The sequence below is a fragment of the Desmodus rotundus genome, chromosome 10 (assembly GCF_022682495.2).
Source record: "Desmodus rotundus isolate HL8 chromosome 10, HLdesRot8A.1, whole genome shotgun sequence".
Taxonomy (NCBI): domain Eukaryota; kingdom Metazoa; phylum Chordata; class Mammalia; order Chiroptera; family Phyllostomidae; genus Desmodus; species Desmodus rotundus.
This window is the reverse complement of record NC_071396.1, coordinates 16972547-16993087: the sequence shown is the minus strand read 5'-3', so window position 1 is coordinate 16993087 and position 20541 is coordinate 16972547. Positions and strand designations below refer to the sequence as shown.

General features: G+C 41.1%; 1 protein-coding gene across 3 annotated transcripts in view; it reads left to right on the top strand.

Annotated features, from left to right (window-relative positions):
* Nucleotides 1-20541, top strand: part of CHRM3 (cholinergic receptor muscarinic 3) — a 454607-nt gene that overhangs the window by 139060 nt on the left and 295006 nt on the right. For all 3 annotated transcript variants that reach the window (XR_008425323.1, XM_053912951.1, XM_053912950.1), the window contains exon 2: nt 5311-5418. The gene's annotated coding sequence lies outside the window, so the exon portion shown is untranslated. The remainder of the gene's footprint in view (nt 1-5310; nt 5419-20541) is intronic.

Sequence of the window (20541 nt, the reverse complement as noted above, 5' to 3'; positions counted from 1 at the left end):
ACTTAAAATTAATAGAAAAGAATAGCTGGAACACCAGGAGAGCAAATGTAGATTAAATATGCAAGTTCATCTTCAGTACAGCTAGTCTTTAAAGTTTAATAGGCAGTTGACATCAGGAAGTTTCAGTGGCTGCTTATGTAAACACATGAAACATATGTATAAACCTGCCGCTACAATGGGAAACCCGCTTAAAGGCGCACCTCCTACACTGGCTACTCCTGAGCCCTTTCCACCAGGCCTGCCATTCTTTTTTGTTAATTATTTCCTCTCTTACCACTGTGCTTATCACACTGAAATCGTTACCTTCAAATTATGCAGAACCTAGCTCAAATGTGTATTTTCACCCTTTGTCCTGGGCCCCACGGTGGGTGAGCTCAGACCAAGGCTCCATCCGCAGTGGCCTCAGGGGCAGGACCCCCGGGCAGGAAGCGCCACCCACAGGGGGCCGAGTGCTGTTTTCCTGGAGATTAGGCAGCAGAGCTGCACAATCAAGTTCACTTTTTTGTACTTTCTTGATAAGAGATGCTGCTTTTGATTAAACAGAATTCTTTCAACTTTTGTGCCTTTGTTCAGTTATAATGCGAAAGGAGTTAGAGAAGCTCAGTTGCGTCGTGATTGACAGGCGTGCCTTCCGAGCCAGTGAAGCTGGAGCGGCTGTGAGCAGGTCTTCCCGCAGGGTCGGTGCCCAGCGCCGCGGCAGCACAGCCCAGTCCGGGTCCGGTCTGTGGCTTTGATCAAACAATCTTACCCATTTTGGGGTGATAACTTCTGTCTCTATTCTTTTCGAGGTTCTGCTAAAATAGCACTCTCTTACTCTCTGGCTCTCTCCTATCTATAGGAATATGTATTTACGTGAAACATTATATATAAAACCTTTCAGTGCAGGAAATTACATCATCATGTGTTGATTGCTTATGCTATTTGGGAAATTTTGAGGTAAACTATGTTTTTTAAGTCGAGTAGAGGGTTTAAATGACTCCATTTCAAAGAAAACATGGCTTCAATAGTTTTTGCCTCTATATGTTTCCATTCCCACTAGAAAAATAAATAAATAGACAAACAACAAACAGCTTTTACTGACTTAACAGTAATTTATTGTCTTGCTCAGAAAAAAAAAAGATTTCAAGTGTGGAAAAGGTCTGTTATGTCATTTGTTATCACCACTTTTAGAAACTTATACCCATTATCTGTCTTTTAAACATAAATTTTAACTCAGGCAAATTTGCACTTTCCCAAATAACTTGATAAATTTCAAATAAGTTACCTATAATCACACAGTCTTATTATTTTTATTACATTGCCTTCTAATATTTATTAATCTACATAAAATTCTAATGAACCTATACATAATATTTTGTATTCTGCATTTATATACAATATTTCCTTATGTTAACTTAACTTCCATGTGTCTTATAGCAATTAAACTTAAAGTAAGTTTAACAAAGTAACATTCCATAACATTGAACTGCTTTCCTTTTGTTGGGTTATAGTATTAATAATAGCAGTAATAACAACTAGCATTTATTAACTGTTTATGCAATAAGTGTTCTTTTAACAAAGTAGAGACCAAGCTTAGTTTGTTATGTGGAAATGCCTAGGCTTTAGGGTTTGATATACTTAGGTTTCTACTACCTGTCTGTCATTAGTCGAGAAAAAAAATCCAATTGTTTCCTTGCCTTCAATTTCTTCCTCTTAAAAAAAAAAAAGAAAATAATAGCTGAGAGATTGTACCTACCAGAGGCTGACACGTAGTAGATGTCCAAGAAATGGGGATGTTTATTATTGGGAACTACCCCTAGAAGTGATTTACCCACATCTATAAAATAAAGAGATTTATAGTATCTTGTACATATTTTCAGGTGGACTTTTAGGATAATTAAGCCATAAGTGCCACCAACAATATGCTGCATTCCTGTTTGTTCATATACTGAGTTCTCACCAAATTTATCTTTTCATCATTCCTTTTCTTCTTTATTCATTCTTTCAACAAATGATAGACCTTATTGTGTTCCTGGCATTTCTGAAGTCACTCCTGGCAACCGGCACGGAGGAGGTTGGCTACTCAGCAAGAGTCACAGCCGCAACTGCCACCCCCACTGCCAGGCCAGTGAACAGGCAGAAGAGTGTGTGTGTGTGTGTGTGTTCACGGGACTGTCTGCCCCATGAGAGCATATCTGCTCATCCTGATATCATAGCCTATCAATCAAAGGTATGGCCTCCTGGGAAAAACATGTGTAGACAGTTAATGATACAGTATTCATTATAATGGATTTGTGCATAAAATGTTGCAGCAGGATATTTTTGCCTAAGGGATAAGGAATGGTTACAGAATTAAAAGTTTTTTTCAAGTGAATACCAACTTACCTGTTAAATGAAGAAGGAACCAAAAGTAACACATGGAATCCATTCAGATTAAACAGAAGATGCAAGGTCAAGTGTGACAGCAGGGAGACCTGCCTGCCTGGGACCCACTGTGCTGTCGGTGTAACAGTCCTTCTAGAGGAACTGGAAGCAGGACAGGAGGGGGCAGAAGGAAAGGGGCAGAGCTGAAAGAAGATAGGGAGCTGGTACGTATTGTGTGCCTCCCATATCATGGGCAGTGAGCTGGACATTTTAGGCATATTTTGTCTATACAAGTCTCAGAATAACCCTATGTTAGAGGTGACAGGAATGATGATTGGAATGTGAAGAGCAAGAATGTGGTGGAGCTGGTGTTCAGACCCAAGTCATGATCGATCCTCTTGACTTAGGTGCAATTAATAGTTAAATGCAAAATATGTGTCTTCTCATTTATCTGGACTTAATGAACTTCTCTGAAGACAAATTTTGGGATTTGCTGTGTTGTGTCAAACTTTGCTGAGAGCACAAAGTAGATGTTGTACAAAACAAATTTTACTTTCAAATGCCAGTGTCTTCTCCCATAACCCGGCTGTGGTCTCTGTGGGAGGCCTAGCTGAGTTGTGTTTATGGCCTGTGAGCTTTATTTTGTTTTGTGTCATCACCGTTTATCCATCCTCCGTGTGGCCGTGGTTGGCCATTAAACGAGGTGGCCCGCATGCTTCTGTGTGCTCCGATAAGCCTCCTGCTTGGACCTTCAGCAGGAGGGCTGGTTCCCTCAGTTGTCTGTCATTCCAGAGATGGCACATATAGGGAGAGATCACAGCCCCGCAGATGTCCTCCATGAAGACACCATCCTGTCACGTTGGGAAAGGACACTTGTCCCGGAGGTGGCTTTCTCTACCCACCCTCTCTGGCCCGGGCTGTGTGCCAGGTGGAGTCCAACCTCCAGTGTGGCTGAGCCCAGCCAGCTGTCCAGTGTCCCTCTTGGGAAAAGCCCATCCTATCAACGCAGCAGTTGGGTTGCCCTTGTGTTATCAAACAAACACCAAGATTCAGCTGCCTGTCACCACAAAAAGCCAAACTCGTGATGCAAAAGCAAAGAGGCTTGTTCATGCGCCGCGCAACCTGGGAGAATAGTGGCCTCCTGTCTAAAAGACCATCTCTATCCTCCCTCTCAAGTCTGCAGGTCTTATAGGGATAGGAACAGGAGGGATTTTTCCTATCCAATTATCTCTGGCTTTTGGTGCCTCCGGGTCCTACCCAGTCATCCTTCTAGCTTTCCCTTGAGCTGGGGCCCCATCCATTCACATCTGTAGCTTTCAGCACACTCAGTGTAAGAACCTCTCCCTGCCGTCATCCTGGCCTCTGAGGGAGACTCCCCGATGCTCTGGCTGACTGTTTTGTGGTAACACTGGGGCTGTCCGTCCTCTGCAGGGGAGAGGATCCCACCCCCTGCTTCCAATCTGCCCCCAAAGCACCTCCTTTCCCTCATATCCCCTCCAAATTGAGAACAAACCAGACCAGAAATCAGCCCACTATTTCTATAAAGGGTTGGATAACAGACACTTTAAACTTTGTGAGTCACACCATTTGCCACAGCCTCTCAGCTCTGACTTTGCAGCAGGAGGCGGCCAGGACAACATGGAAACGCATGGTTGCGGCTGTACACCAATGAAACTGTGTTTATCGTGTCTGAAATTTGAGTTGCAAATAATTTTCATGATTCTTTTGATTTCTTTCAATGATTTGAAATGTAAAAGCATTCTTAGCTCACAAACTGCACAGGAACAGGTGGCAGGGGTCAGGCGCTCGCCCTGCCATTGGCAGATGCCCCGCTGCTTCTTTGGGGAATTAGGGTCCGATTGTTGGGGTCCCCTGTCTGCCTGTCTCCCTACAGCATCTTCGTCCAGGAGTGGCTTCTCCTGGTTTTTTCTGGTCATGATCTGCCACCAAGGGTCTGAGGCATGTCTATTTTCTCCCGTGTGTGTGCAGGCCTTCGCGCGGGACCGCCCACAGGGAAGTGGTCAGTTCTGTTAGAAAGCTCACACCAGATCTCGGAGTGTGGGAGGATTTATTCCTGGTTCTCTAGACAGTTGCTCTGTTATTTAACCTTTGCTGTCCCTCAGGAACCTCTCCAATTGAACTATAAACGAAACCGACTACTCACTGGTTTGTAATTCTTGAGTGAACATGCCTGAACCTCAGGACTTTTTTACCTTCTCCTCGTGAGATTGTGTGGGAAACAGGAAGATAACTTTGGAAAGTAAGTGATAGGATGGGCGAAACAAAGTGTGGTGAGACTAACATATACAGCAGTTCCTCCTTTTGTAATTGCTCTTTGTTCATTAACTTACTCAGCAAGTCTTTAAGATTTGCATGTGCCAGGTACTGTGTTCCAACATGAGATCCCACTTTATACTTTGTGCAAAGCCGAGTAGAACACCGTTCTGCCTTCCAGGAGATACACCACTCTGATGTCTGTTGTCAAGGTGTGCGGAGCCCCAAGTGCACAGGGGTGTGAAGGGGGCCTCCAGTGTCTGGAAGGAGTGAGGGCCTCCGATGCCCCGCCGTTTTGTTTCGGAGGCCACATGAAATTTCCTACATGGGCTTGTGATCACATTCAGCACGCAGGCCCGGAACAATGTTCCATATCGGAGGATGTTGAATTTGCTGTTTTGCTCACTGTGTTTCTTTTTCTAAATGACGATCTTCCAGTAATGTTATTCAGTTTACTGTCAAATTTATGACGTCTTCATCAGCCCTCCGGACTTGCTGCATGGCGCATCCCGCATCCCCACTGCTCAGCGGCTCACTGCGTGGAGAAGGAAGGGGCATCAGGAAGGCCCCTCCACTGGATTGCTTGTCGGACAGCCTTTTCTCCCAATGCCACGAGTTGGGAGGATGCTCTTGTGCAAATGGTCTGAAGTGGTATTTTTTGACTGACGCTGTCATGTCTGTGTGTCTGTGCAGGTCCAGGAAGTGATGGTGAAGCTTCCTCTTGCGAGAGCTCCCTGGACTGCGGACCCGCAGGGCTGTGCCCGTTCTCCCCAGGATGCTCGCCGCTGAGGTGCTTCCCTAGTAGGTGCTTTTTACTCAACTTCATATACATGGTTATAGCGAGGTTTTAAGAGTGCATTTATAATGAAAAATGTGCAAAATACATGTGTTTGTGTTGCGGCTATGAAATGTGGCCATATTTAGTCTGAACAAAATAAAAGAACAGGTGAGGATGTATCTATTATTTTTATATACACATACACACTCACACACACATGGAGGGGCAGCAGTATGTTTACAGTGTGAGTATGTGAAACACAGACCTTATAGTATTATTTATTTATTATTTTTTTCCACACGAACAGCTGTAACCCTACTTTTGCCCACCCTGCACGTGTCTATACAGGCAAAATTTACAAGTACAGAGTTTTACCATCCTTTCAACTGAATAAAAAAGTCACTGGAAAGTTTCTCTCAGCTTTTTAATTCACACAAATCTGGCAATGTAAGCCTAAAATTTTTACTTCGCTTAACATTTTGAACCAGTTAAATTATCATAGTTTTACCCAGCATGGCATCTGATATGCTTCCAGTTATAAAAACAGCATATGGTAATTGACACATGACGTTTATGGGATCATTAAAAAGAAATTATCCTCAGTGTCAGAGACCTTAATTTTCATCTTGGCTCCAGCATTTCACATGTGGCTGCCCCCTTAGATTTCTAGGCCTTAGCTTCCCATCTGAAAGTGAGTGGAAGAGTCTCCAGTTTGCCTCGTTCATTGGCTTACTTCACAGATCAAATGAGATGGCTTTGGGAAACTATTAGTTAACTCTAAACCCCACGAGAATGGATGGAATTCTCTGCAACTGACTAATACTACACGTAGAGAGCTGGTACAAAGTTTTGACCATAATTTTATTTTTAAATTCATTAATGCAATATTTTGCATATGATTCACCTAAGAGATAAATGATAAAATGATACTTAGCTTTAATTAATGATTCATTAATTCCTTGTATTTAAGACACTTACGTTTTCACGAACTATGAATAAACACACATTTATTATGCATACCAATCCCCACCAACCATAAGAATTCAGTTTCCGTTTCTGAGCTTCAGGATATTTTTCCTCTCATTAGATCTTATTTTTAGATCTTTACAGTTGGAAGAGAAAAGATGCACTAAATACTTTTTATGTAGAGTTTAATTTTAGGATACTAAGGAAACAATATAGAAATTTGATCAGATATTAATTTAGTTAATTTCTTTGTTAACTGAAATCTCTTAACACCTCATATGACCATTCCACTTAGCTAATGGAATACAGCTACATATTTAAAATAAAAGACTAAAAGTGAAATCTTAACAAATATATTTAGTCATATTGAGAAAGACTTTTCCACTAAAATTAAACAATTTGTTATGTAACTAGGCCAATGCAATAAAACTTGCTTTCAAGTTCTTTTCCAGACAGAGATATGATTCTCAGTGATTTATTACATGAATATTGTTTGCATGTAAGTGAAACCAAAACCTTAGTAACAGGTAACTTGTATTCACTTGCTGATCTGTAACATAATCCTGAAGTATGGGGGTGAGGTCGTATAGAACAACACTGGCCGGGGCTTCAAACCAGTGCATCGTTCTCCAGCTTTGCCCTGTCGGAAAAGTTATTTAACATCTCTGTGCCTCAGTGGGCTCATGTGTAAAATGGGTCTAACAGTAAGGCTCGCGTGGATATATGAGTTAACACGGTCGGGTGCTTGGGCGCACTGTGTGATGCTCAGTGAGTAGCCAGGGTCAGTCATTGTTATCCACTGAATGAGCTGGGATTACTGTGACTACGGCAGATTTTGGAATTAGAAAGCCCTACGTCTAAAACCCTTTATCAATTCATGGTGGAAACTTTTGAAGTCTCAGTTTCTGAGAAATAAAATAGAAAAAATTAAAATATATCCCATACTGCCTTTGTGAAGGTGGCTCAGCACAGCATCTGTCGAAGCAATGGTGGCCATCACTTCACTGGGAGTTGTGAAGATATAATCCCACATTATTATCGGATGTCGTTTTACAGTAACATAAATGAGAGATTCTCTGATTATGAAAACGTCCTTGCCATACATTATATTTAGGGTACTTTTATAACTGTGCTCAATTTTGAGCTGTTTTGTTAGATCCAGCATTTTAAAAAGACAAACAAATGATTTAAATCAAATTATAAAGTGCAAACATAACTGAAATGTGGCACCCTAAGTTAAGAAATAAAAATAACATACAATCTATTGGCTTTTTTTGGACTATCAAAGAATATTATTGGGTCAGTGTTTAACTTGTTCTAAAGTTAGACCTGTTACTATCTTTAAAGTGACTTTTTTTTTTTCTGGAGAGAGCGAAAATGGGAGTGTGGAATGTGTCATGAAGTGATGGAGAGGAAGGACTGGACCTCGCTTTCAGAATCGTGTAGTCTGAATCAGATTCCGTACTCCTTCTTGTGATGAATAAATGTAGGTGTTGTCCTTTGGGCTTGTATTTCCTGGATTCAGTGGTTGTAACAGGCAGTGTTTTTCAAATGAGTCATAATTTGTTCCCAAGGTGGGAAATACTGATAACTTGCGGCCATAATCTGAGCCAGGAGCAACTGTGTGTCCCTGAGGCAGAGTGCCAGATCTCCTTCCCTGCAGTTACTTATAAACCCTCTGAAACAACCACAGTGTCTCAGGGATGCAGGTCAGCCCCAGGCAGTGTTTCACATGCAAATTTAATCGGCCTGGTTTCTACCTCAGATTATAATAGTATTGAACACAGCTTTGCACACTCCCTTTGATTCTTCTTGTTGCTTATTTCTGCAATAGCTCAGCCTTGGTAGAGTTTCCTGACATGGGCAGACATAGTAATGGAGGGGGCTTCTGAGGGGAAAGGTTTGCAGGTGCTTTCCTAGCTAGGAGCCCACACACCATGCACAGGGTGGACGGGCGGTGGGGAGGGCCTGGAGAGGGGGAGATGACCTGGTGCTTACTTTGCCCTGCAGCTGGGGCTTTGCTACCTTCTGTGTCAGCAGTCCTTCCCTGTGGTCAGCATTCACATTTCAAAGTCTCACATCAGGATTTAGGATGTAATGAGAAGAAGGAGTGGAGTCGTGGTGTTGGGATGCCTGCCGTGCTACACAGATGGGTTCACGTGTCTCCCTGCGGATTTTCATGTCGAAATTTATTTGTGATATTTACCTTAAAAATTATTTGTGGATTTAGAAGTCAGCTTCTAAAGGAGCCTGATTTGGTCAGATGCCAGTCTAATGCCTCAGAGAACAGTAGCTCTGAAACGTAAGGGGAGTACATGCCTCACTGCAGTTTGGAGGAGACATGGGGTGTTTGGAACTGACATCCACCATTATTTGGGGACAGAGATAGATAAAGTCTTCATATGGGACCTCGAGAATGGGCAGGCTCGGTGAGGCCATGACTGTCAGTGTCTGTGGAAGGATGATGCCAGGCAGAGGTAGGTCAGGCGGCCATGCCAGGTGCTGTATGTGGCCTTCCCTCCTTTTCAGGCTGTGGCTCTCTCCCTGCGGAGTGAGTGGCCTCCTCCTGCCCCCAGGCCCTCTCCATCCGTCTCTGATTTGTCCTTCCAAACTCATCATCTTACAGGCTCTGCCACCTGTGAAGACTTCCTTCATCCTGCTTTTAAAATGCCCTGTTTCTTTCTCCCTTCTGTACTGTGTACATGCCTCTGTGATAGACTAGTCCACGTCTTTTACGATAATTGGCTTACATTTCTGTCTTCGTTAGCTGGGGCCCGTGGAGCATCCTAGACTGAGTAGCTTGTAAACAACAGAAATGTGGTCCTCACAATTCCGGAGGCTGGGAAGCCCCGGAGCAGCAGATCTGCTGCATGGGGAGGGTTTGCTTCTCGGAAGGCCTTCTTCTCACTGTGTCCTTGCCTAGTAGGAAGGCCAAGCGTCTCAGTGGGGTTTCTTTATAAGGACACTAATCCCATTCCTGTGGGCTCTCCCCTCATGACCTAATCACCCCCCTGGAGGCCCTAATTCCAAATATCATCACACGGGCATTAGGATTTAACATAAATGTGGGGCGGGGGGGGCACGGACTCTCTGTAGCAGCATCCGTCTTGGAGTCACACTCCAGGCCTCACAAGGGCAGTCTTGTCTTGTTCAGCCTTGTATGTCCCATATCTAGCTCTCTGTGGAGCTTCTGATTAAGCTGAAGATTGAAATAACATCATTTGTCCTCACATTGAAAAAGAAATCATTGCATTTACCATGCCCAGCAGATTTCTATTAAATGTGTTTTATATGAATATTAGCATAAAACTGTTAATATAAATCTGTAAAAAGTACAACCAGAAAAATTAAAAGTGGCAACTTTTAACATACCATGTGTTTATAACATTTTAATGTTTTTAGCAAAATATAAGAGTTTTGAAAATGTATAACTGGCTCTACTCACTTCCTTATTAGTTTATCAGTGAGCATATTATTTTTAGAACAATGTCAAAAGTGATGAGAATTATCTGACCTCATATTAACTGAGATTGGAATGATTTCTTCCATGTAAATTAGTAAGAAAAAATAAAGAAAATAGTTCTTTAGATTTCATTTTATTATAATAATTATTATATATGTATGTTTTGAATTAATTTTGTTGAACACTTGAGACCTGAATTCATCATAAACTGTTTAAAAATTATATGTACATGCACATATATGTATATACAGGGTATCCAAGCCTTTCAGCTTTCACAGATGGTTGCAAATAGATCAGTAGAAAGCATTAAGTTAAGAAAGGCATCTTTTTAAGGAGGAAATGGGTTGAAGGGGCAGATTAATTTCAATGATGAGCTACTTTGGAATGACATGTTCAAGTAAAAAGTGATAATGTTTGGATGAATCATGTATCAAGAATATTAACCCAGTTGTGTAAGCAGAAACAGAAGGGAGTGATGGAGCATAAACACAGTATTGAAGCTTTGATATGCTTAGGTAGGTAGAGCGGTACAGCAAGAATGAGATATTCTTAAAAGGAGTGGACATTTAAAAAATTATTCCCGAGGGCAACGCTTGGTAAAATTCCAGGTTGTTTCCTGATGACTTTTTAAGTCTCTGTTTTATGTTTCTAAAGATTAGAGTATCTTGATTATTTTCTGAATTTCTGTTGAGCTCAGCAACTTAGAGTTGAATGTTGAACTGTAACCATGGGAATGGTGGCTCACCCCCAATAGGTCTGCGGGCCCCGCTGCAGGGCAGGCCTTACTGGCTGCTTCCCTCAGAGGAGGCGGTGGATCACGTGCAGTGGGCAGTGCCGATGGACACTCGAGTTTACACAGCCTGGTGTGTGACAGCCTCGTTACTAGGACAGACGTGTAAATGTACTGGCGCAAACTATTCCCTATGTGGAGTTAGAAAACTAGCTTTATTGTTGAAATAAATTCATTTTGAAAATACAATGTGCTTCAGGGTTTAAGCCATGCTTATTTAATATCCTGGAAAAGTACACAGTTTATAACATTGTATTTAAAACATCTTGTTTTATTTTTCTGCAGCAACAGATAGGAATAAATCTGAGAATCTCTATCTATTGAAGAGGTGTCTTCAGTAGCAGACACAGGCAGATGTCCTTCAGGAGAACGCATTAGTCATATTAAAGATGGGACATTAAGTTCATACTTAAAGTCAAATGATATCTTCACTCACTGTGTTTTTTACGTCTTCTTTTGCACTGTCGGGCTGCGTAAATACCGTGGAAGGAACACATGTGATCGTGGTTGATGCCACAAGATGAAGATTCTCATTAACTCTGGCTTTTCAGCTGCTCTGGACAGATGTTACCAGTGTTTTCTGTCCCTAAGGCGTGCACTCAACTGATCTACTTACCCAAGCAAGGAAAACAGAAACTTGATAACGAATAAGTGTAGGAAGGAAAGATAAGTTTTAAAGAAACAGTGGTTTTAACCCCTGCTTTTTAATAAAGAAGATAATTATAGTATTATGAAGTCATTGAAAACTTGACAGAATTAAATCATCTAAAAAGAAAACCGTGGTTTAAATTACATAAGTCCAATATGTGCAGCTGGGAGACTCAGTATTCTATTTATTCTCTCGGTGCATTTTCACAGGCCTCGCTGTGTGTGGCAGCCCCAGGGCGCTGCGCATGCAGCTGGTGTTCCGGGTGGCCACTGGGGAGCGACTGTAAGTGTCCGCCCACTGTGCTGTATACCTGGGGCGAACTTAATACTGAATGTCTACGGCGATTGAAACAAATAAAAATTTAGAAGAGCATTTCATAAAAATTCAATATTTTTTGGAAGGCAACTATGGCATAATAATAGAAATTATAAATTTAAAATAAAGTTCAACCTCAACTCAAAGTTGGAATTGAAACCATCAGCTATGTATTACATTGTATTTTATAAAAATTCTTTAGGAGAAAGACAAAAAATTAAAAAAAAATTAACTCCATTTACTTAGGTTGCAGTGTTAAAATGTAGCCTATTCTTCTTAGGAGAGATGAAACCCATGAAACTATGCATTCCTTTAAAAATGTTTTCTTTTCATTAACCCAATTTCATGTTAGAAAATTGCCCAATTCTGAGGTTATCTGAACACATGATTTGATGACTTTCCTACATCAAGATCACTCAACTTTCATGCCATCGATGTAAAAATCAGTGCTCCAAGCACAGGAGATTTTACAGTCGTTCTTGATGATTCCTTTTTAATTGAATCCTTTAAACAAATCTAGATTAAAACATGTAGTCAAAGGATGATGTCCAGTGATCTTCTGACCGTGGGTCAGAGACTGCAGCGGGGAGGAGCGTGGATCAACTTCAGGGTGAACTGTGCCTGTCCCTGGCACTTCATGTAGGGGCAAAATAGAGACATTTCTGCCACAGTAAAAACTGATGACGAACTAAGTAATTATCAGTCGTCCCCCTGCTTAGTAACAACAACTTGCAAAGTGTGGCACTATAAAATACAGTAATTAAAGATGCATTTCGGTGCCCGATCCTCCTAATAAAAGCCTGCTAAAAATTCATTAAACAGATTACAGTACCGTCAGACTCTTCCTCAAGGAGGAGGCACATAAAATAAGTTGCAGGATAAAAATAGTAAGTCTAAGGCAAGGGATAAACATTATTATAAGGAGTTTCAGGTTGTTAGTTTATTTCAGGTTTGTTATTAACTCTCGCTGAGAAATTAACCCAAAGCAGGTGCCGGGGAGGAAACAAACATTAGTGGGACTGAATGACATTCCTGTTTATTAACTGAGAGATCAACTACAAGCTTAGAATAAATTAATAAAGTTTTTTTTCTTAATTTCAAAAAGAGTAACTAGATCATGAATTTTAATCTCATTCTTTTATTCATGCTTGGGGCTAGGAGATGCTGAGGGCTGTGCAGAGTAAGGAAAAAGTACTTAATTCATAGTCCTCTTCCATTATTCAGACTCCTTCGTTTGCTGTGGGGAAAGGAAGCTCCGCTAAGACCTCTGTACACCCAGACGTCTTTATTCAGTGGCTTCTGGATAAAGTCTGTTTTTGAGGTTCTCTGTCAGTGCTGTTCATACTTCAAGGTGACCTATGACTTAGTTAAAAAGTCAGTTTAGTAGATTGCCACCGGCCTTTTAAAATGAACTACAATAAAACTACTTTTTATAAAGCTGTTATTTCATTTACATGTGAGCTAGGTTACATGGGAAAACATGGTTCTTTCTGTGGGAGGTTATAGTCCAAAAGTTAGAAAAACACTATTATTAATCCGATCCCTTATTCTTCCATGCTCTTATCTTCATTTGTCCTTTGTAATTTAGACATTTTCCCAAATCTTCATTTCCTTTTTCTGTCAGTTTGGACAGCTTTGGTTCTCAGCTTCTCCGCCTGGAGAGCCAACACTCAGTATTGTGATCTCGGAAGAAAGCCCTCACTCGGTGTTGTTTGAAGTGATGCATTAATGGAATTCTGAAAGCAACACAAGTTTGTGAGTCCAAATGTCAATTTATTCAGTGCTTCCTTAAACCCTATCATGACTAATGGCAGTGGCCAACGTATAGCTGGTCATTAGAATTTCTGAGTCATTTTCTAAGTTCCCTTTACTCTTTAATCAAAACTAGTGACCAATCCAGACTGGTCAATCCTATTGACCAATCCTATTGCCTAGTAGCCTGTAAAACACCCCTTGGCCCTTGCCACAAGTGCTCTTTGGCCCTTAGGGTTATGCCTGACCTTGGCTGTGAACGATTTACTGGGCTGTCTCCAGTGTGACTCTCTTCAGCTATGCCATTGTCCTTGTTACTGGGGTTTTCTCCAACACACAAATCTGAACACTTTACTCCTAGTGTAAGTATCTCTCATAGCCATACTCCTTTTGCCTTGAGATTACAATCCAGACACCCTTGAAGGAGAAGAAAAGGCCCCCAATATATGATTTCGGGATGTTTACCAGTGTTTGCTCGCACCCTGTAACATTTCAAGTCAGCCACCATTCTCACCTCTGAAGCATGCTGATGTCTTCTGTGTTGCTGGGCCAGTGCCCTAGCCCATGCTCTCTCTTTGCCTACAATGCCTTCACCTTCTATTATGCCTGAAAAACGGCTACACATCCTTAAAAGTATCAGTCACAGTTTTTGCCTCGTGTAGTATTCCAAGTCAGCCATTCCTTACTGTTTATGGAACTGTGCATCCATCCTCCTACCGCTGATTGGACTTTGAGCTTCTGTCTCTTGCATATACACGGCCAGTTTTCCTTTGTAACCCAGATGAAACCTATCACTGTGCTTGGCACGTGGAGGAGGCTCAATAAGTATGGGCCGAGCGAATTGTTGCCCCAGAAACATCTAAGATATTAACCAGTCCTCCTCCACTGAGTAGCTCTTCCTTATCCCTTCCTCCCCGCAGTACCACAGGGGAAGGTTCTTCCTGGACTCAAGTGTACCACAGCAGCCTTTGCCATCACTTTGACTTCCTTTCGCTAAGTCTGTGAGTTTTATAACCTGTGAGAGGTTTTATAACCACTAGTCAGTCTGTAGAAAGCCATTGATAACCTGTGGTGCTCTGGGCTCGGGTATTTCCTAAAGGAACGTTCTAATACAGGCTTGATGCTTATTTAAACACTTGCATTTAAAATCAAACCTTGAGTTTCAGCTTAACCTGGACCTTAACCTTGACTTTGAACACCATTATAGAACACACTTTTTTCTGATTGCTTCCTTATTTTAATGGCTACATATGTAAAATAACATGTTATTGTTATTGTATGATATTCCTTATTGTATTGTTACATATGTTATATGTAAAATAAAACATTTTACAATATTTAATTGGATGCCAGCAATGTCTAAACTGATGCAGTTTAACTACTGCATCAGATTTTATCACCAAATTATAAGAAGCTGATGCTTTGAAATATAACATTTCCTGTGTAAGATTCTAGGGGAAATTAGGAATAATGTCAAGAGGGAGCACAGCGATTGATTTAACTTGGTAAATAAGACATTACTTCTAGTTGCAAGAAGCTAATCAACATTTATTGTGCCTGAATTAATTACATTGTTACCTTTCACTGGATGGTCAGGAAACGTGTATTCGAGAAGGGGAATCTTGCGTCTATTCCATTAGTGTAGGATGCCAGAACACCCTTCCGATGACTGGGATGTGCCTTCTCCACACTGCCCCCTGTTGTCAGTGCAGCCCAGTTCTTGCACAGCGGGCCGTGTCCAGTGTGGCATCCATCCACCCAGCCAGTGAGGGGCAACACAACACTCCTGGGCCCTAGGCCATTCGGTTTGGAGTTAACTGCAGTGGGTGTCACGTTGCCTTTTTTCCAAGTAAATTTAAGAGTGATGGACGGACTATATACCACTTATGCATAATAGAAGGTACAACTGGTGAAGTACAGCATCTGTATGCAAAGTTCTGTGGGACTAAAATTTATGTATACAAAGAACAGGAAAAAATATACTGAGGAATTTTTCGTTTTGCAAAAAACATTAAACAGTACCACTGTATAAGCACGTTAGTTAGAAAATATATCAATACTTCCATTTCTGTGAATAAATTTATAATAATCCTGGGAAATTAAATATTGTTAAACCATTTTTGTTGTAACTCATAAGCTAGCTGTTTCATTGTAACCCATAAGCCATTTTTAATGTTATTTATTTTTATGATAATTTTTCAATATTTTTATAATTTTGAAAATACAAAGAAGACACAAAAAGTAATACGAATACCTCTAATCTTAACACTAAAAACTCCAGGGTACCTCTTGAAATGTTTTTACATTCTTGACTTTTAAAATTTACGTATATTAATACAAGTATGTTTCATTTGTCATACCTTTTTCCTCTTAATAGTATAGCAATAAATTCCCATTTCCTCCTTCATGCTAAATATTATTTTTAAAGATAACTTAAGGGATAAATAACATTATGTTGTATGGAAGTACCATAATTTACCACATATTAGTGGCGTTGTTTGTTTTCATTCCTTTTGTACCGAACCTTGGTTCTAACATCCTTACATGGAAATTTCTGATTGCATCTGGGTCTTCAGCTGTAGCCCCCATCCCTTCTCTGAAGATCGGATCCTTACAACCTGGATGGCGTCTTTACCTGAATGCCCAGTGGGTGGTTCCCAATTAACATGCTCCTTCTCCACCCCTCTGCCCATTGCAGGTGGCACTTCTTTCCCAGGAGACTGAGGCGAAAGCCTGGTGCTACTTTTCTCCTTTTCTCATTCCCCACTTATGATTCGTCAGTTAGTTTTATTGACTCAGTCTTCCAAATCCGAGTTTGCCCTCTTCCTTGTTGCTCCTCTGGCCCCAGTCATCTGCCCAGTCCTGCCTGGACTGCTGTGGGTCCACAGTTCTCCCCGCTCTTCTCATGCCACACCTGTGCACATCATGTGGCTGCAGACCTCAGGGGTTTTCAGAAAACCTGAGTAAATCCCAGGCTCCTTCCCTCTGGCCACAGCCTGCCCCTGTTCACCCCTTTCTTCCCCCTCCTCCTCTTCACCCTTTTTCTACCACTCTGGCTGCCTCTGTCCTCTCTGGCTGATATGCCCCCTCTCATACTCCATCTATCTCTTCCATTTTGGCCAGGATTCAGTGGAAATGACCTCTCTCTGAGGGGCTTCTGCCTGTTGAGCATGTGGGAGGCCAGTAGTCACTATCAGACATACCTGCACATGTGTTCCCTTCCCACATGTACTGTTTCCGAAATCCTCAGGAACTTACCATGTATCAACACACCACAGTGTAAGTTGCATGGATGCAGAGAACACACTCAGCCTGTGTACACTCAGCTCCATCCTTAGAACCAACACTAGTGCTGGCTGTGTGGTGGACACTCAATACTTACCAAGTTAAGGAATAAATCCATGGGGATTGACTATTATATATTGCGTAAGTAGAACTTGTCAGTCAAAACCTTATTTTCTAAATTTTTGTCTGTTAGCCTATATAGCATCCATACCCCAAAATACCTACTTTCCCTCCCAGCAACCTGGCGTGGCTCGGACGCATCCTCCTCCCCAGCCCTCCCTCCCTCCCTGCGTCCTCCCCCCCCTCGGACGCAGCCGGCACAGAGTTGTTTAGCCAGTTAGTTCAGTGCACAGCATGTGACCGACTGTTCTCATCTTCATATTAGTGTTTGTTAATGGCACCAACACATTTTGGAGTTGGGACATCTTTCCAATTAGGAGTCACATGTATCTGGTGACTTGGGGACATAAAGGGTAAAGGGAGAGTGGACATTCACTGGGACTGTCGGGGACCATCCTCATTGCTCTTCATTGTCATGTTTACATTTGAGTCATTTATCCTTGTGATAACCCAACAAGTAGGTTTTTTGTTTTTGTTGTTTTTTTTTTCCCCCCTGGATGAACATACAGCCTCTGAAACATTATAGTTCATGGAGCTAGTAAGTTACAAAATTGAAATCTATACCCAGGTCTGGCTGTTGCCACAGCCCAATACTGTTTGTGCGATGTCATACCAACCAAGGGTTCGTGCCTATCATCCAGACTTCTGAGACACAATGCTGAAGTTTCTCTGTAGATTCTGGGTATTAGTATTCTACTCAGAGCATTTGTAAAAGAAACAAGTGTCATTCCTTTAGAAGATTTCAACAGACTCGAGTATTTATTTAACTGTGTAAAGGAAAATTTCACAGGTAGTGAAATGGAAGATTCATCACTTACATGGGCAAAGAGACAGTAAGTTGCTGTGGGAAGTTTTAACAGGGCTTTAATTGTGCCGTTAATATAATTGCACCATCTTAATTTGCACAGATGAACTTCCATTATCTTCTGGAAATGCTTGCAGCCTCTGAGACTTGCCCATCTTCTCCAGAAGGGCAGTGTTTTCCTTATTCCGAGGATGGTGTTGAGCAGAAAAGGATAAATAACCCTGAGGAGATCTATCTAGGACCAAACTCTCTGTCTTAGTTTATAGAATCAAAATGATGAATATTTATTGGTTTCTGAGAATAAGGAGATCATCACAGACACGCTTACCTCAAATCAAGCAGAGGAGGTCAGCTTAGAGTACGCATAATATTGTTAAAATTTCTCAGATAGGTACCTTAACAGTCATCTGAATGCCATTAAAATAACTAATTTGGAAAAATAAGAAAATAGACATGACATGAGAATGGCTTAAGCTGAAAAACAGAGAGATGTGAATTGCTTTTATGCTACTTTTCTAGTACCCTAGCTCTATGAGTGACATTTTCATTATTGCTATTTTTAATATCCCAAACACTTAACAATATAATTCAGTAATGAAGAATCCCAAGTAGGCCCATAGAACTTTGTTTTTCTATCCTGTATCAGCAATCTCTGTCAAGGCAAGAAGGGGAGGCAAAGTTTCAATGGAACAGTTGGGCATTTTTATTTTTCAATAAAAGGGGAGTGGGTAAAAAGAACTGGGAGTATTTATGGAACGGCATATTTGACAAAAGGCTATTTGTAGGAAACTAATTTCGAGTGGAAACAAACAGTTATGAAAAATGAGGAAACCCTGACGGTGGGAAAAAAGTGTGGCAAGCTCACATGGAATAGGAGTGCGAGGGTAATTTGCTATTCTAGGAAATCCAGCAGCTGGTTTATCTAAAGCTTCCTCTTTTCCATGAGCTCTGGAACCAGGACAGGAAATGGTGCAAAAGCATGCTGACTTCCCTGCCACAGGCTTCTATAAAAATTCAATGGCAAAAAGTGATTTTTCAAAGCTCAATTCTTAACCACTTTGGGGACATTTTAATGAAATGATGCATACATTTCTAACTGTAGTTACTTAGACATTATCCTAGGAGAAAAATTTGGAATAGAGTAAGGAAAAGAGGAAACACTTTTCTGCTTAGGTCATTCATAAAAAGTATACTGTGTTGGACTCAGCCCTCAGAACAAGATTTACAGAACAATGAAGATTTTATCTGAACATTGAGGAAATCATCCAGAGACCTAATGTACAGTAGAATATAGATAATGTTTTATAAAACTGCTCTTAATTGTTCCAAATAAGGAAAGAATCGGACTGGTGTAAATGTAGTTGGAATCCCAAAGGAGACAAGATCCAGAATAGACGAGGGAAACGTGAAAAAACAAACCATAGAAATCCATCAGAGGAAACCTGGAACACATTTTAATCGCCTTATAGGTAGGACTATCTTTTTAAAAATCATTCTAAAAAATTTAAATATAATTTCTTCATAAAGTCCCACCGAAAAAAGAAAAAAGATTCCTTACCAGGGCTCAGAGTGGGGAGGTGGGGAGATACTGGTTGAAAGGTATCAATTTTCAGTTAATAGGATGAACATGTTTTAATGCACAGCATTAGGCAGCAGTGCTGTGTTGTGCACTTGGAATTTACTAAGAGAGTAGGTTGTAAGTGTTCTCAGCGCATAAAAAAATGGAAAAAAAGGAAAGGATTTCCATTTTCCTTAGTGACACAGAGAACTTAATTCTTTATTCCATTCAAAATATTACTTAAGTATTTAAAACTGTTTTCTATTCTCACGGGGGCCAATAGAACCATATACAGGGGTGGGCAAAAGTAGGTTTGCAGCAGTAACACAAATAAATAGCATAATACTTAATTATAATACAAGAATAAACTCTGTGTTTTGTGTACTCACAACTGTTTACCTACGGTTGCTCCCCCTATATGTTGGATGTATATTTATAAGAACCATATTTATTAAGATACATGCTTCTAAGTAACAAAATACATTTTCACTGGAATTTTTGCCTTATCTTGCTCCACGGTCATTCCAGAGACAGTTAGGCCAGAAATATGTTTAAACACTTTTTAAAAGATAAGCCTCTGTCCGTGTAAGATCCCCCTGGGTTCCAAATTAGATATGGGTTGGGGCACAAAAATCAAATGCTGTGCACTGGTTTCCTATTGCAGCTGGAAAAACAACCACACACATCGTGGCTTAAACAACAGAAACTCATTCTCTCACAGTTCTGTAGGACAGAATCTCAAAGGAAGACATTGTCGGGGCTGCAGTCCCTGGAGCTCCCGGGAAAAACTGTTCGACTCTCCAGCTTCTGTGGCCACTGCCTGCTGTGGGGCGCGGCTGCCGTGTCCTCCTGCCTCGCTGTCTGTCTTCCCATCGCCTGCTCTTTGGCGAGGGTCAGCGTCCTTTGCCTTCCTCTCACATGTGTAAGACATCAGGGCCCACCCAGGGAGTCTAGGGTTGTCTCCCCATGGTAGGATCTTTAACTTAACTGCAATGACCCTTTTTCCAAAGAACGTAACATCTACAGACTCCAGGGGTTAGGATATCTCTGGGGGACACTAATTATCCTCTGGAACAGGTAGTTTGCTCAAGCAGCTTTAAATCTCATGCAGGTTAAGGAACAGTTTGGAATGTAGGTGTTAACTAGAGCTTACAGTTAAGTAAAACTATCAAAGCTACCAGAGCCGTGATAGTGCTAGGTAGCAGCTATTTTGGGTGAGAAAGTAGCTTCGTACCCAAAACCCTTTATGCTCCAAATACTTCAGGTGCTCTCAGGTCCTCAGGTCCTCAGGTCATGCTGTACAGCCCTATCGTTCTGTGCTAATTAAATATCGTAGGAATCAAGTTTTAAAAGTTTTAGTAAAATTGATTTAACTTACTAGAAATTTATTTTACAAGGTTTCTTGAAACATTTTGCCTAAATTGTCTTTGGGACATATAACTA